This window comes from Callithrix jacchus, chromosome 3 (assembly GCF_049354715.1).
Source record: "Callithrix jacchus isolate 240 chromosome 3, calJac240_pri, whole genome shotgun sequence".
Lineage (NCBI taxonomy): Eukaryota > Metazoa > Chordata > Mammalia > Primates > Cebidae > Callithrix > Callithrix jacchus.
The window spans coordinates 25,682,557-25,697,495 of NC_133504.1; positions in this window are offsets into that span (position 1 = coordinate 25,682,557).

Below are 14,939 nucleotides of genomic sequence, written 5' to 3' on the forward strand. Positions count from 1 at the left end.
AGTCTTTAATCCATCTGTAGTTAATTGTAGTGTAAGGTGTCAGGAAGTGGTCCAGTTTCTGCTTTCTGCACATGGCTACCCAGTTTCCCCAACACCATATATTAAACAGGGATTCATTTCCCCATTGCTTGTTTTTGTCAGGTTTATCAAAGATCGAATGGTTGTAGATATGTTGTGTTGCCTCCGATGACCATGTTCTGTTCCATTGGTCTACATCTCTGTTTTGGTGTCAGTACCATGCTGTTTTGATTACTGTAGCCTTGTAGTATAGTTTAAAGTCCAGTAGTCTAGTGCCTCCCACTTTTTGCTTATAATTGACTTGGCTATGCAGGCTCTTTTGGTTTCATATGAAGTTTAAGATGTTTTTTTCCAGTTCTGTGAAGAAGGTTATTGATTGCTTGATGGGGATAGCATTGAATCAGTAAATTACTTTGAGTGGTAGGGCCATTTTTGCGATATTGACTTTTTCTAACCATGAATATGGAATGATTCTCCACATTTATGTTTTCTCTCTTATTTCATTGAGCAGTGGTTTGTAGTTCTCCTTGAACAGGTCCTTCACGTTTTTTGTTAGTTGTATGTCTAGGTATTTTATTCACTTTGTAGGAATTATGAATGGCAGTTGGTTTTTGATTTGGCTCTCATTAAGTCTGTTATTGGTGTATAGAAATGCTTGTGATTTTTGCACATTGATTTTATATCCTGAGACTTTACGGAAGTTGCTTATCAGTTTCAGGAGATTTTGGGCTGAGACGATGGGGTCTTCTAAATCGAGACAATTTGAATTCCTCCTTTCCAATTTAAATATTCTTTTTTTCTTCTTCTTGGCTGATTGCTCTGGATAGAACTTCTACTACTATATTGAATAAGAGTGGTGAGAGAGGACATCCTTGTCTAGTGCCAAATTTCAAAGGAATGCCCATTCAGTATGATATTGGCTGTTGGTTTGTCACAAATAGCTTTTATTATTTTGAGATATGTTCTGTCAATACCTATTTTCTTGAGGGTTTTTAGCATAAAGGGCTGTTGAATTTTGCCAAAGGCCTTCTCTGTGTCAACTGAGAAAATCACGTGCCTTTTGTCTTTCATTCTGTATATGTAGTGAATTACATTTGTAGACTTCCATATGTTGAACCAGCCTTGCATCCCTGGGATGAAGCCTACTCGATCATGGTGGATAAGCTTTTTGATGTGCTGCTGCACTCGGCTTACCAGTATTTTATTGAAGATTTTTGTATCTATATTCATCATGGATATTGGCCTGAAGTTTTCTTTTCTGGTTGAGTCTCTTCCGGGTTTCAGTATCAGGATGATGTTGGTCTCATAAAATGATTTGGGATGGATTCCCCCTTTTTGGATTGTTTGGAATAGTTTCAGAAAAAGTGGCACCATCTCCTCTTTGTGTGTCTGGACCTGGGGTTATTTTGGATGGTAGGCTCTAAATTGTTGCCTCAACTTCAGACCTAGTTATTGCTCTATTCAGAGTTTCAGCTTCTTCCTGGTTTAAGCTTGGAAGGAGGGACGTATCCAGGAATTTATCCATTTCTTCTAAGTTTACAAGTTTATGTACATAGAGTTTTTTGTCATAATCTCTGATGATGGTTTGAATTTCTGTGGAATCTGTGGTGATAATCTCTTTATTGTTTTTTATTGCATCTATTTGTTTATTTTCTTCCTTTTTTATTAATCTGGCTAGTGGTCTGTCTATATTGTTGATCTTTTCAAAAACCCAGCTCCTGAATTTATTAATTTCTTGAAGAGATTTTGTGTTTATATCTCCTTCAGTTCTGCTCTGATCTTAGTCATTTCCTGTCTTCTGCTAGGTTTTGAGTGTTTTTTTATCTTGCACCTCTAGCTCTTTCAATTTTAATAATAGGGTGTCAATTTTAGATCTCTTTTTGCTTGTAACGTGGGCATTTATTGCTATATATTTTCCTCTAGAGACTGCTTTGAAAGTGTCCCAGAGATTCTCATATGTTGTTTTTGTTCCCTTTGGTTTTGAAGACCTTGTTTATTTCTGCCTTGATTTCATTGTTTATCCAGTCAATATTCAAAAACCAGTTGTTCAGGTTTCATGAAGCTGTGCAGTTCTGAGTTACTTTCTGAAATCGGAGTTGTTACTTGATTACACTGTGGTCTGAGAGACAGTTGTTTATGATTTCTATCCTTTTGCATTTGCTGAGGAGTGAATTACTCCCAATTATGTGGTCAGTTTAGAGTAGGTGTGATGTAGTGCTGAGAAGCATGTATATTCTATGGATTTGGGGTGGAGAGTTCCGTAAATGTCTATTAGGTTTGCTTGGTCCAGGCTCTGAGTTCAAGTCTTGGACATCCTTGTTAATTTTCTGTCTCATTGATCTGTCTAATATTGACAATGGCATGTTAACATCTCCCATTATTATTGTGTGGGACTCTAAGTCTCTTTGTAAGTCATTAAGAACTTGGTTTATGTATCTGGGTGCTTCTGTATTGGGTCCATATATATTTAGAATCATTAGCTCTTCTTTTTGCATTGATCCTTTTACCATTATGTAATGTACTTCTTTCTTTTTTGTGATCTATGTTGGTTTAAAGTCTATTTTATCAGAGATGAAAATTACAACTCCTGCAATTTTTGGTCTCAATACGCTTGATAAATCTTCCTCCATCCCTTTATGTTGAGCCTTTGTGTATCCTTGCATGTGAAATGCATTTCCTGGATACAGCACACTGATGGGTTTTGACTTTTTATCCAATTTGCCAGTCTGTGACTTTTGATTGGGGCATTTAGCCTATTTACATCTAGGGCTAAAACTACATTTTACATTTAGGGCTAAAATTACATTTTAGGGCTATGTGTGAGTTTGATTCTGCCATTTTGATGGTAGCTGGCTGTTTTGCCCATTAGTTGATGCAGTTTCTTCATTGTGTTAATGCTCTTTAACATTTGGCATGTTTTGGAGTGGCTGGTACTGGTTGTTCCTTTCTATGTTTAGTTTCTCTTTCAGGAGCTCTTGTAAAGCAGGCCTAGTGGTCATGAAGTCTCTGAGTACTTGCTTGTTGGCAAAGAATTTATTTTTTCTTCACTTATGAAGCTTAGTTTGGCTGGATATAAAATTCTGGTCGAGAGTTCTTTTCTTTAGGGATTTTGAATATTGCCCCCCACTCTCTTCTGGCTTGTAGGATTTCTGCTGAGAGATCTGCTGTGAGTCTTATGAGCTTCCCTTTGTGGGTAACCTGACCTTTCTCTCTGGTGCCCTTACCATTTTCTCCTTCATTTAAACCCTGCTGAATCTTACAATTATGTGCCTTGGGGTTGCTCTTTTTGAAAAATATCTTTGTGGTGTTGTCTGTATTTTCTGGAATTGAATATTGGCCTGCCTTGCTAGGTTGCAGAAGTTTTCCCAGATAATATCTTGAAGTGTATTTTCTAGCTTGGTTTCAATCTCTGTCACATTTAGGTACACTTATCAAACATAGATTAGGTCTTTTCACATAGTCCCATATTTTTTGCAGACTTTGTTAAAATTTTTTACTCTTTTTTCTCTAATTTTGCCTTCTCATTTTATTTCATTGAGTTGATCTTCAACCTCTGATATCCTTTCTTCTGCTTGGTCAATTTGGCTGTTGATACTTGTGTATGCTTTGTGAAGTTCTTATGTTGTGTTTGTCCACTTCATCAATGCATTTATATTCCTCTCTAAGTTGTTTATTCTCATTAGCATTTCATCAAATATTTTTTCAAGTGTCTTAGTTTGTTTTCATTCAGTCAGAACATGTTCTTTTAGCTCACAGTATTTTCTTAATACCCATTTTCAGAAGCCTGATTCTGACAAGTCATGACACTCATTCTCCAGAATTGTTCTCTTGCTGGTGAGGACTTGTGATTTCTTGTAAGAGGAGAGGCGTTCTGGTTTGGGGTGTTTTCATCCTTTTTGCACTGGTTTCTTCCCATCTTTGTGGATATATCCACCTGTCATTTTTCTAGTTGTTGACTTTTAAACTGGGTCTCTGAGTTGATATCCAGTTGGTTGATGATGAAGTTATTTCTTTCTGTTTCTTAGTTATCCTTCTACCAGTCAGGCCCCTCTACTATAGGACTGCTGAAGTCCACTCCAGGCCCTGCTTGCCTGGGGATCACCTGCAGTGGCTGCAAAATAGTAAGGGTTGAAGCTAGTTTCTTCTGCTGCTATCTTTGTCCCAGAAACTTACCCACCAAATGTCAGTCTGAGCTCTCCTTTATGAGGTGACTCTTCAGATATACAGGGTCCAGGAGATGCTTGAAGAGACAGTCTGTCCTTCATAGGAGCTCAAGTGCTGAGCTGTGAGCTCCATTGTTCATTCAGAGTTGCTGGGCAAGTATGTATACATCTGCTGCAGCAGAACTCATAAACTCCCCCTTTTTCCAGGTGCTCTGTCATGAAGAGTTAGGGCTTTATGAGTTTTTGTTGTGCTGCTTTTTATCAGGGCTGCCCTACCCAGCGAGGAGGCAGCCCAGTCACTGTCTGCCTGCAGAGGCATTGCTTAGCTGCTGTGGGCTCTGCACGTCTTCTGTGTGAACTTCCCTGCAGTCCCGTTTACACGGGTGTAGTTAAAACTGCCTCAGTAATGGTGGCCCACCTCTGTAATAGTGGACTCTCTGTATGTTGGCGGGTTGCCTCTGCAATGGCAGGCTGCCTCAGCCATGGTGGACTACCTCCATAGTGGTGGACTGCCTTGGTAATGGCAGACGCACTTACACAACAGAGCTGGACCTTCCCGGGTTCAGCTCTGCTTGCTGTGAAACGCTCAACCTAGAGTGTTTCCAATTGCTTTTTTTATGTGGGAATAGGATAAGCTGAGCTCGATCACCTGGCTCACTGCCTCAGAGCTTTTTTTTTAGTTGATTGGTCGACTCTCTCCCAGGTGTTCCAGTCGCCTGTTGAAAAGATGTGGGGATCTCTGGATTTCCTGTGTGGTGACCCACTGCACCAGCTGAAACAGTGGTGCTGAGATTCGTGGCGCTTTTTTGCCTGGGAATCTCCTGGCCTGGCTCCCTGTTTCAGTCCCCTTTTTAATCAGATGGACGGGCAATTCTGCCTTCCCAGATCTTCAATCACCACCTAAAACAGTGCCTGGACCCGTGTATTTTGTATGGAGAATCACTGTGCTGGGGCACCAACCCTAACAGCCGTGCTGGCCAAAACAGGCATGCTGGCCGAACCAGACATGCTGGCGACCCGAGAGGCTCTTTTGCCTTGGAATCTCCTGGTCTGTGAACAATAAAAATCCGAATGGAAATGCGGCATCCACTCACCCTCTGTGCTTTCACTGGGAGCTGCAATCCTGAGTTGCTCCTAATCGGCCATCTTGGATCTCTCTCCCTCTCTCCAGATTTTTTAATGATTGCCATTCTAACTGACATGAGATGGTATCTCAATGTAGTTTTGATTTGCATTTCTCTAATGACCACCGATGATGTGCATTTTTTCTTATGTTTGTTGGCCTCATGTTTGTCTTCTTTTGTAAAGTGTCTGTTCATATTCTTCACCCACTTTTGAATGGGTTTGTTTGTTTTTTTCTTGTGAAACTAATTTAGTTCTTTGTAGATTCTGGATATCAGTCTTTTGTCAGATGGGTAGATTGAAAAATTTTTTCCCATTCTCTTGATTGCTGATTCACTCTAACGACTGTTTCTTTTGCTGTGCAAAAGCTGTAAAGTTTTATTAGGTCCCATTTGCCTATTTTGGCTTTTGTTGCCATTGCTTTTGGTGTTTTGGTCATGAAGTCGTTGCCTACGCCTATGTCCTGAATGGTTTTGCCTAGATTTTCTTCTAGGATTTTTATGGTGTCAGGTCTTATGTTTAAGTGTTTAATTCATCTGCAGTTAATTGTAGTGTAAGGTGTCAAGAAGGGGTCCAGTTTCTGCCTTCTGCACATGGCTAGCCAGTTTTTCCAACACCATGTATTAAATACAGAATCTTTTCCCCATTGGTTGTTTTTGTCAGATTTGTGAAACATCAAATGATTGTAGATACACTGTGTTGCCTCCAAGGCCTCTGTTCTGTTCCATTGGTCTATATATCTCTTCTGGTACCAGTACAATGCTGTTTTGATTACTGTAGACTTGAGGTTCGGTAATGCGATGCCTCCCACTGTGTTCTTTTTACTTAGAATTGACGTGGCTCTGTGGGCTCTTTTGGTTTCATATGAGATTAAGGTGGTTTTGTCCAGTTCTGTGAAGAAGGTCATTGGTAGCTTGATGGGGATAGCTTTCATATTAAAAATTACTTTGGGCAGTATGGCCATTTTTATGATATTGATTTTTCCTAACCAAGAACATGGAATGCTTCTACACCCTCTTTTGCTCTCTTATTTTGTTGAGCAGTGGTTTGTAGTTCTCCTTGAAGAGGTCCTTTGTGTATTTCTAAGTATTTTATTCTCTTTGTAGAAATTACAAATGTCCTTTCCTTTTGATTTGTCTCTCATAAGTCTGTTATTGGTGTAGATGAATGCTTTTGATTTTTGTACATTGATTTTGTATCCTGAGACTTGCTAAAGTTCCCTAACAGTTTCAGGAGATTTTAGACTGAAACAGTGAAATTTTTTTAAATTGCATTTTACGTTTTGGGGTATATGTGAAGGACATGCAAGATTGTTGCATAGACACACACATGGCAGTGTGACTTTCTCCCCATCATTTATATCTGGCATTTCCCCCCATGTTATCTCTTCCCAACTCTGCACACCCTGCTGACCCTCCTCTATTTTCCCTTGACATACCCCGGTGTGTGATGCTACCCTCCCTGTGTACATGTGTTATTGTTCAACACCCACCTATCAGTGAGAACATGTGGTGTTTGATTTTCTTTTCTTTTTACAGGAAGGGGAAAAAATGTCTCTGGGATTTTTTTTTTAATTTTAAGTTTCAGAGTTCTGTGCCTAATGTTGTCTTTCTTTTTTTTATTCTTTATTGCTTTTTAGGTTTTGGGGTACATGTGCAGAGCATGCAATGCACTTGCATAGGTACACACATGGCAGTGTGTTTTGTTTGCTTTCTCCCCTTCACCCATATATGGCATTTCTCCCCAGGCTATCCCTCCCCACCACCCCCTCCAACTAGCCCTCCCCTTTTCCCCCCAATAGACCCTAGTGTTTAGTACTCCCCTCTCTGAGTCCATGTGTTCTCATTTTTCATCACCTGCCTATGAGTGACAATATGCGGTGTTTCATTTTCTGTTCTTGTGTCAGTTTGCGATAAATGATGTTCTCCAGATTCATCCATGTCCCTACAAACGACACGAACTCATCATTTCTGATTGCGGCATAATATTCCATGCTGTATATGTGCCACATTTTCCCAATCCAGTCTATCATCAATGGGCATTTGGGTTGATTCCATGTCTTTGCTATTGTAAACAGTGCTGCAATGAACATTCGTGTAAATGTGTCCTTATAGTAGAACGATTTATAGTCCTTTGAATAATATACCCAGCAATGGGATTGCTGGGTCAAATGGAATTTCTATTTCTAAGGCCTTGAGGAATTGCCACACTGTCTTCCACAATGGTTGAACTAATTTACACTCCCACCAACAGTGTAAAAGTGTTCCTTTTTCTCCACATCCTCTCCAGCATCTATTGTCTCCAGATTTTTTAATGATCGCCATTCTAACTGGCGTGAGATGGTATCTCAATGTGGTTTTGATTTTCATCTCTCTGATGACCAGTGACGATGAGCATTTTTTCATATGATTGTTGGCCTCATGCATGTCTTCTTTCGTAAAGTGTCTGTTTATATCCTTTGCCCAATTTTGAATGGGCTTGTTAGTAAATCTGTTTGAGTTCTTTGTAAATTCTGGATATCAGCCCTTTGTCAGATGGGTAAACTGCAAAAGTTTTTTCCCATTCTGTTAGTTGCTGATTCACACTAGAGACTGTTTCTTTGCTGTGCAGAAGCTGTGGAGTTTCATTAGGTCCCATTTGTCTATTTTGGCTTTTGTTGCCAATGCTTTTGGTGTTTTGTTCATGAAGTCCTTGCCTAATCCTATATCCTGGAGGGATTTGCCTAGATTTCCTTCTAGGGTTTTTATGGTGCCAAGTCTTATGTTTAAGTCTTTAATCCATCTGGAGTTAATTTTAGTGTAAGGTGTCAGGAAGGGGTCCAGTTTCTGCTTTCTGCACATGGCTAGCCAGTTTTTCCAGCACCATTTGTTGAAAAGGGAATCATTTCCCCATTGCTTGTTTTTGTCGGATTTATCAAAAATTGTATGATTGTAAATATGCTGTGTTGCCTCTGATGCCTCTGTTCTATTCCATTGGTCTATATCTCTGTTTTGGTACCAGTACCATGCTATTTTGATTACTGTAGCCTTGTAGTATAGTTTGAAATCTGGTAGTGTGATGCCCTTCGCTGTGTTCTTTTTGCTTAGAACTGACTTGGCTATGTGGGCTCTTTTTTCGTTCCATATGAAGTTTATGGTGGTTTTTTCCAGTTCTGTGAAGAAAGCCAAAGGTAGCTTGATGGGTATAGGGTTGATTCTGTAAATTACTTTGGGCAGTATAGCCATTTTTACAATATCAACTCTTTCTAACCATGAATATGGAATGTTTCTTTATCTGTTTGTGTCCTCTCTGATTTCATTGAGCAGTGGTTTGTAGTTTTCCCTGAAGAGGCCCGTTACGTTCCTTGTGAGTTGTATTCCAAGGTATCTTATTATTTTTTTGTAGCAATTATGAATGGCAGTTCGTTCTTGATCTGGCTCTCTTTAAGTCTGTTATTGGTGTAGAGGAAGGCTTGTGATTTTTGCACGTTGAGTTTATATCCTGAGACTTTGCTGAAGTTGCTTATCAGTCGCAGAAGTTTTTGGGCTGAGGTGATGGGGTCTTCTAGGTATACTATCATGTCGTCTGCAAATTTAGACAATTTGGCTTCCATCTTTCCTATTTGAATACCCTTTATTTTTTTTTCTTGCCTGATTGCTCTGGCTAGAACTTCCAGTACTATATTGAATATTAGTGGTGACAGAGGGCATCCTTGTCTAGTGCCAGATTTCAAAGGGAATCCTTCCAGTTTTTGCCCATTCAGTATGATATTGGCTGTTGGTTTGTCATAAATAGCTTTTATTATTTTTAGTACCTTCCATCAATACCGAGTTTATTGAGGGTTTTTAGCACAAAAAACTGTTGAATTTTGTCAAATGCCTTCTCTGCATCAATTGAGATAATCATGTGGTTTTTGTTTTTGGTTCTGTTTATGTTGTGAATTACATTGATAGACTTGCGTATGTTGAACCAGCCTCGCATCCCCGGAGTGGATCCTACTTGATCATGATGAATAAGTTTTTAAATTTGCTGTTGCAATCGGCTTGCCAATATTTTATTGAAGATTTTTGCATGTATGTTCATCATGGATATTGGCCTGAAGTATTATTTTCTTGTTTGGTCTCTGCCCGGTTTTGGTATCAGGATGATATTGAACTCATAGAATGGTTTGGGAAGGATTAGTTCTTTTTGGATTATTTGGAATAGTTTCAGAAGAAATGGTACCAGCTCCTCTTTGTGTGTCTGGTAGAATTCGGCTGTGAACCCGTCTGGACCTGGGCTTTTTTTGTGTTGTAGGCTCTTAATTGCTGCCTCTATTTCTGACCTTGTTATTGGTCTATTCATTGTGTCAGCTTCCTCCTGGTTTAGGCTTGGGAAGACACAGGAGTCCAGGAATTTATCCATTTCTGCCAGGTTTACTAGTTTATGTGCATAGAGTTGTTTGTAATATTCTCTGATGATGGTTTGAATTTCTGTAGAATCTATGGTAATTTCCCCTTTATCATTTTTTATTGCATCTATTTGGTTGTTCTGTCTTTTTTTTTTAAATCAATCTGGCTAGTGGTCTGTCTATTTTGTTGATCTTTTCAAAAAACCAGCTCTTGAATTTATTGATTTTTTGGAGAAGTTTTTGTCTCAATCTTTTTCAGTTCACCTCTGATCTTAGTTATTTTTTGTCTTCTGCTGGGTTTTGAGTTTTTTTGATCTTGCTCTTCTAGCTCTTTCAATTTTGATGATAGGGTTTCAATTTTGGATCTTTCCTGTCTTCTCACATGGGCACTTATTGCTATATACTTTCCTCTAGAGACTGCTTTAAATGTGTCCCAGAGATTCTGGCATGTTGTGTCTTCGTTCTCATTGGTTTCGAAGAACTTCTTTATTTCTGTCTTCATTTCGTTGTTTATCCAGTCAACACTCAAGAGCCAGTTGTTCAGTTTCCATGAAGCGGTGCGGTTCTGGGTTGGTTTCTGAATTCTGAGTTCTACCTTGATTGCACTATCGTCTGAGAGGCTGTTTGTTATGATTTCAGTTGTTTTGCATTTGCTGAGCAGTGCTTTACTTCCAATTATGTGGTCAATTTTAGAGTAGGTGTGATGTGGTGCTGAGAAGAATGTATATTCTGTGAATTTGGGGTGGAGAGTTCTGTAAATGTCTATCAGGTTTGCTTGCTCCAGATCTGAGTTCAAGCCCTGGATATCCTTGTTGATTTTCTGTCTGCTTGATCTGTCTAATACTGACAGTGGAGTGTTAAGGTATCACATTATTATTCTGTGGGAATCTAAGTCTCTTTTTAAATGATTAAGTACTTGCCTGTACATCTGGGTGCTCCTGTATTGGGTTCCTATTTATTAATAATGGTTAGCTCTTCTTCTTGCAGTGATCCTTTTACCATTATGTAATGTCTTTCTATGTCTTCTCTGATCTTTGTTGGTTTAAAATCTATTTTATCTGAGATTAGATATGCAACTCCTGCAATTCTTGGTCTGCTTGCTTGGCAAATCTTCCTCCATCGCTTTATTTTGAGGCTTTCTGTATCCTTTATGTAAGATAAATTTCCTGGATACAGCACACTGGTAGGTTTCGTCTTTTTACCCAGTGTGCCGATCTGTGTCTGTTAATAGGGTCATTTAGTCCATTTAAATTTAGTGATAATATGGTTTATTTTTATTGCATTTTAGGTTTTAGGATACATATGCAGAACATGCAAGATAGTTGCATAGGTACACACATGGCAGTGTTATTTGCTGCCTTCCTCCCTTTCATCAACATCTGGCATTTTTCCCCATGCTACCCCTCCCCAGCTGCCCCCCCACTGTCCCTCCTCTATTCCCCCCATTAGAACCCAGTGTGTAGTGCTCGCCACCCTGTGTTTATGTGTTCTCATTGTTCATCACCCGCCTATGAGTGAGAAAATGCAGTATTTCATTTTCTCTTCTTGTGTCAGTTTGCTGAGAATGATGTTCTCCACATTCATCCATGTTTCTGCAAAGGACACGAACTCATCGTTTTTCATTGCTGCATAATATTCCATGGTGTATATGTGCCACATTTTCCAAGTCCAGTCTGTCATCGATGGGCATTTGGGTTGGTTCCTGGCCTTTGCTATTGTAAACAGTGCTACAATGAACATTCGTGTGCATGTGTCCTTGTAGTAGAACGATTTAAAGTCCTTTAGATATATACCCAGTAATTGGATTGCTGGGTCAAATGGAATTTCTATTTCTAGGTCCTTGAGTAATCGCCACACTGTCTCTCACAATGGTTGAACTAATTTACACTCCCACCAGCAGTGTAAAACTATTTTTATTTCTCCACATTCTCTCCAGCATCTGTTGTCTCCAGATTTTTTAATGATAGCCATTCTAACTGGTGTGAGATGATATCTCAATGTGGTTTTGATTTGCATCTCTCTAATGACCAGTGATGATGAGCATTTTATTATATGTTTGTTGGCCTCATGTATGTCTTCTTTTGTAAAGTGTCTGTTCATATCCTCTGCCCATTTTTAAATTGGCTTGTTTGTTTTCTTTTTGCAAATCTGTTTTACATCTTTGCAGATTCTTGATGTCAGCCTTTTTTCTGATGGTTAGACTGCAAAAATTTTTTCCCATTCTGTTGGTTGCCAATTCACTCTAGTGACTGTTTCTTTTGCTGTACAGAAGCTGTGGAGTTTGATTAGGTCCCATTTGTCTATTTTGGCTTTTGTTGCCATTGCTTTTGGTGTTTTGGTAATGAAGTCCTTGCCTACTCCTTTGTACTGAATGGTTTTGCCTAGAATTTATTCTAGAATTTCTATTAAGCCAGGTATTATGTTTAAGTTTTTAATTCATATGGAATTAATGTTAGTGAAAAATGTCAGGATAGGGTCCAGTTTCTGCTTTCTGCACATGGCTAGCCAGTTTTCTTAACACCATTTATTAAACAGTGAATCCTTTCCCCATTGCTTGTTTTAGTCAGGTTTACCAAAGATTGTATGGTAGTAGATATGCTGTGTTGCCTCCAATGCCTCTGTTCTGTTCCATTCGTCTATATCTCTGTTTTTGTACCAGTAACATGTTGTTTTGATTTCTGTAGCCTTGTAGTATAGTTTGAAGTTCAGTAGTGAGATGCCTCCTGCTCTGATCGTTTTGCTTATAATTTACTTGGCTACGTGGGCTCTCTTTTGGTTCCATATGAAGTTTCAGGTGGTTTTTCCAGTTACGTGAAGAAGGTCATTTGTAGCTTGATGAAGATAGTGTTGCATCTCTAAATTACTATGAGCAATATGGCCATTTTCACTATACTGATTTTTTCTAAACATGAACTTGGAATATTTCTCCATCTGTTTGTGTCCTCTCTTATTTCGTTGAGCAGTGGTTTGTACTTCTTCTTGACCAGGTCCTTTATGTTTCTTGTCAGCTGCATTCCTAGGCATTTTATTTTCTTTGTAGAAATTGTGAATTGCAGTTCGTTATTGATTTGGCTCTCCTTAAGTCTGTTATTGGTATATAGAAATGCTTGTCATTTTTTCACATTGATTAAGTGTCCTGAGACTTTTCCTAATTTGCTTACCAGTTTCATGAGTTTTTGGGCTGAGATGATGGGGTCTTCAAAGTATACTATCACGTCGTCTGCAAATAGAGACAATTTGGTTTCCACCTTGCCTATTTGAATACCCTTTATTTTGTTTCTTGCCTGATTTCTCTGGATAGAATTTCCAGTACTATATTAACTAAGAGTGGTGAGAGAGGGCATTCATGTCTAATGCCAGATGTCAAAGGGAATGCTTCCAGTTTTTGATTATTCGGTATGATATTGGCTGTTGGTTTGTCACAAATAGCTTTTATTATTATTATTTTTTTATATTTATTAAAAGCATTTGTATTTTTTTCTGGTATCTTTTTCTTAAATTTTTTATTGGATTATAGGTTTTGGGGTACATGAGCAGAGCATGCAAGACAGTTGCGTAGGTACATACATGGCAGTGTGCTTTGCTTTTCTTCTCCCGTTCACCTACATTTGGCATTTCTCCACAGGCTATCCCTCCCCACCTCCCCCTCCCACTGGCCCTCCCCTTTTCCCCCCAATAGACCCCAGTGTTTAGTACTCCCATTTCTGTGGCCATGTGTTCTCATTTTTCATCACCCACCTATGAGTGAGAATATGCAGTGTTTCATTTTCTGTTCTTGTGTCAGTTTGCTGAGGATGATGTGCTCCAGATTCATCAATGTCCTTACAAACGACACAAACTCATCATTTCTGATTGCTGCATAATATTCCATGGTGTATATGTGCCACATTTCTCCAATCCAGTCTATTATCAATGGGCATTTGGGATGATTCCAGGTCTTTGCTATTGTAAACAGTGCTGCAATGAACATTCGTGTACATGTGTCCTTATAGTAGAACGATATATATTCTTTTGGATATATACCCAGTAATGGGATTGCTGGGTCAAATGGAATTTCTATTTCTAAGGCCTTGAGGAATCGCCACACTGTCTTCCACAATGGTTGAACTAATTTACACTCCCACCAACAGTGTAAAAGTGTTCCTTTTTCTCCACATCCTCTCCAGCATCTGTTGTCTCCAGATTTTTTAATGATCGCCATTCTAACTGGCGTGAGATGGTATCTCAATGTGATTTTGATTTGAATCTCTCTGATGACCAGTGACGATGAGCATTTTTTCATATGACTGTTTGCCTCATATATGTCTTCTTTCGTAAAGTATCTGTTCATATCCTTTGCCCACTTTTGAATGGGCTTGTTAGTTTTTTTCCTGTAAATCTGTTTGAGTTCTTTGTAAATTCTGGATATCAGCCCTTTATCAGATGGGTAGACTGCGAAATCCACTCTAGTGACTGTTTCTTTTGCCGTGCAGAAGCTGTGGAGTTTGAATACGTCCCATTTGTCTATTTTGGCTTTTGTTGCCAATGCTTTTGGTGTTTTGTTCATGAAGTCCTTGCCTACTCCTATGTCCTGGTTAGTTTTGCCTAGATTTCCTTCTAGGGTTTTTATGGTGCCTGGTCTTATGTTTAAGTCTTTAATCCATCTGGAGTTAATTTTAGTGTAAGGTGTCAGGAAGGGGTCCAGTTTCTGCTTTCTGCACATGGCTAGCCAGTTTTCCCAACACCATTTGTTAAACATGGAATCCTTGCCCCATTGCTTGTTTTTTTCAGGGTTATCAAAGATTGTATAGTTGTATGTATGTTGTGTTGCCTCCGGTGCCTCTGTTTTGATCCATTGGTCTATATCTCTGTTTTGGTACCAGTACCATGCTGTTTTGATTACTGTAGCCTTGTAGTATAGTTTGAAATCCGGTAGTGTGATGCCCCCCGCTGTGTTCTTTTTGCTTAGAATTGACTTGGCTATGCGGGCTCTCTTTTGGTTCCATATGAAGTTCATGGTGGTTTTTTCCAGTTCTGTGAAGAAAGTCAATGGTAGCTTGATGGGGATAGCGTTGATTCTGTAAATTACTTTGGGCAGTATAGCCATTTTCACGATATTAATTCTTCCTAACCATGAACATGGAATGTTTCTCCATCTGTTTGTGTCCTCTCTGATTTCGTTGAGCAGTGGTTTGTAGTTCTCCTTGAAGAGGTCCCTTACGTTCCTTGTGAGTTGTATTCCAAGGTATTTTACTCTCTTTGTAGCAATTGCGAATGGCAGTTCGCTC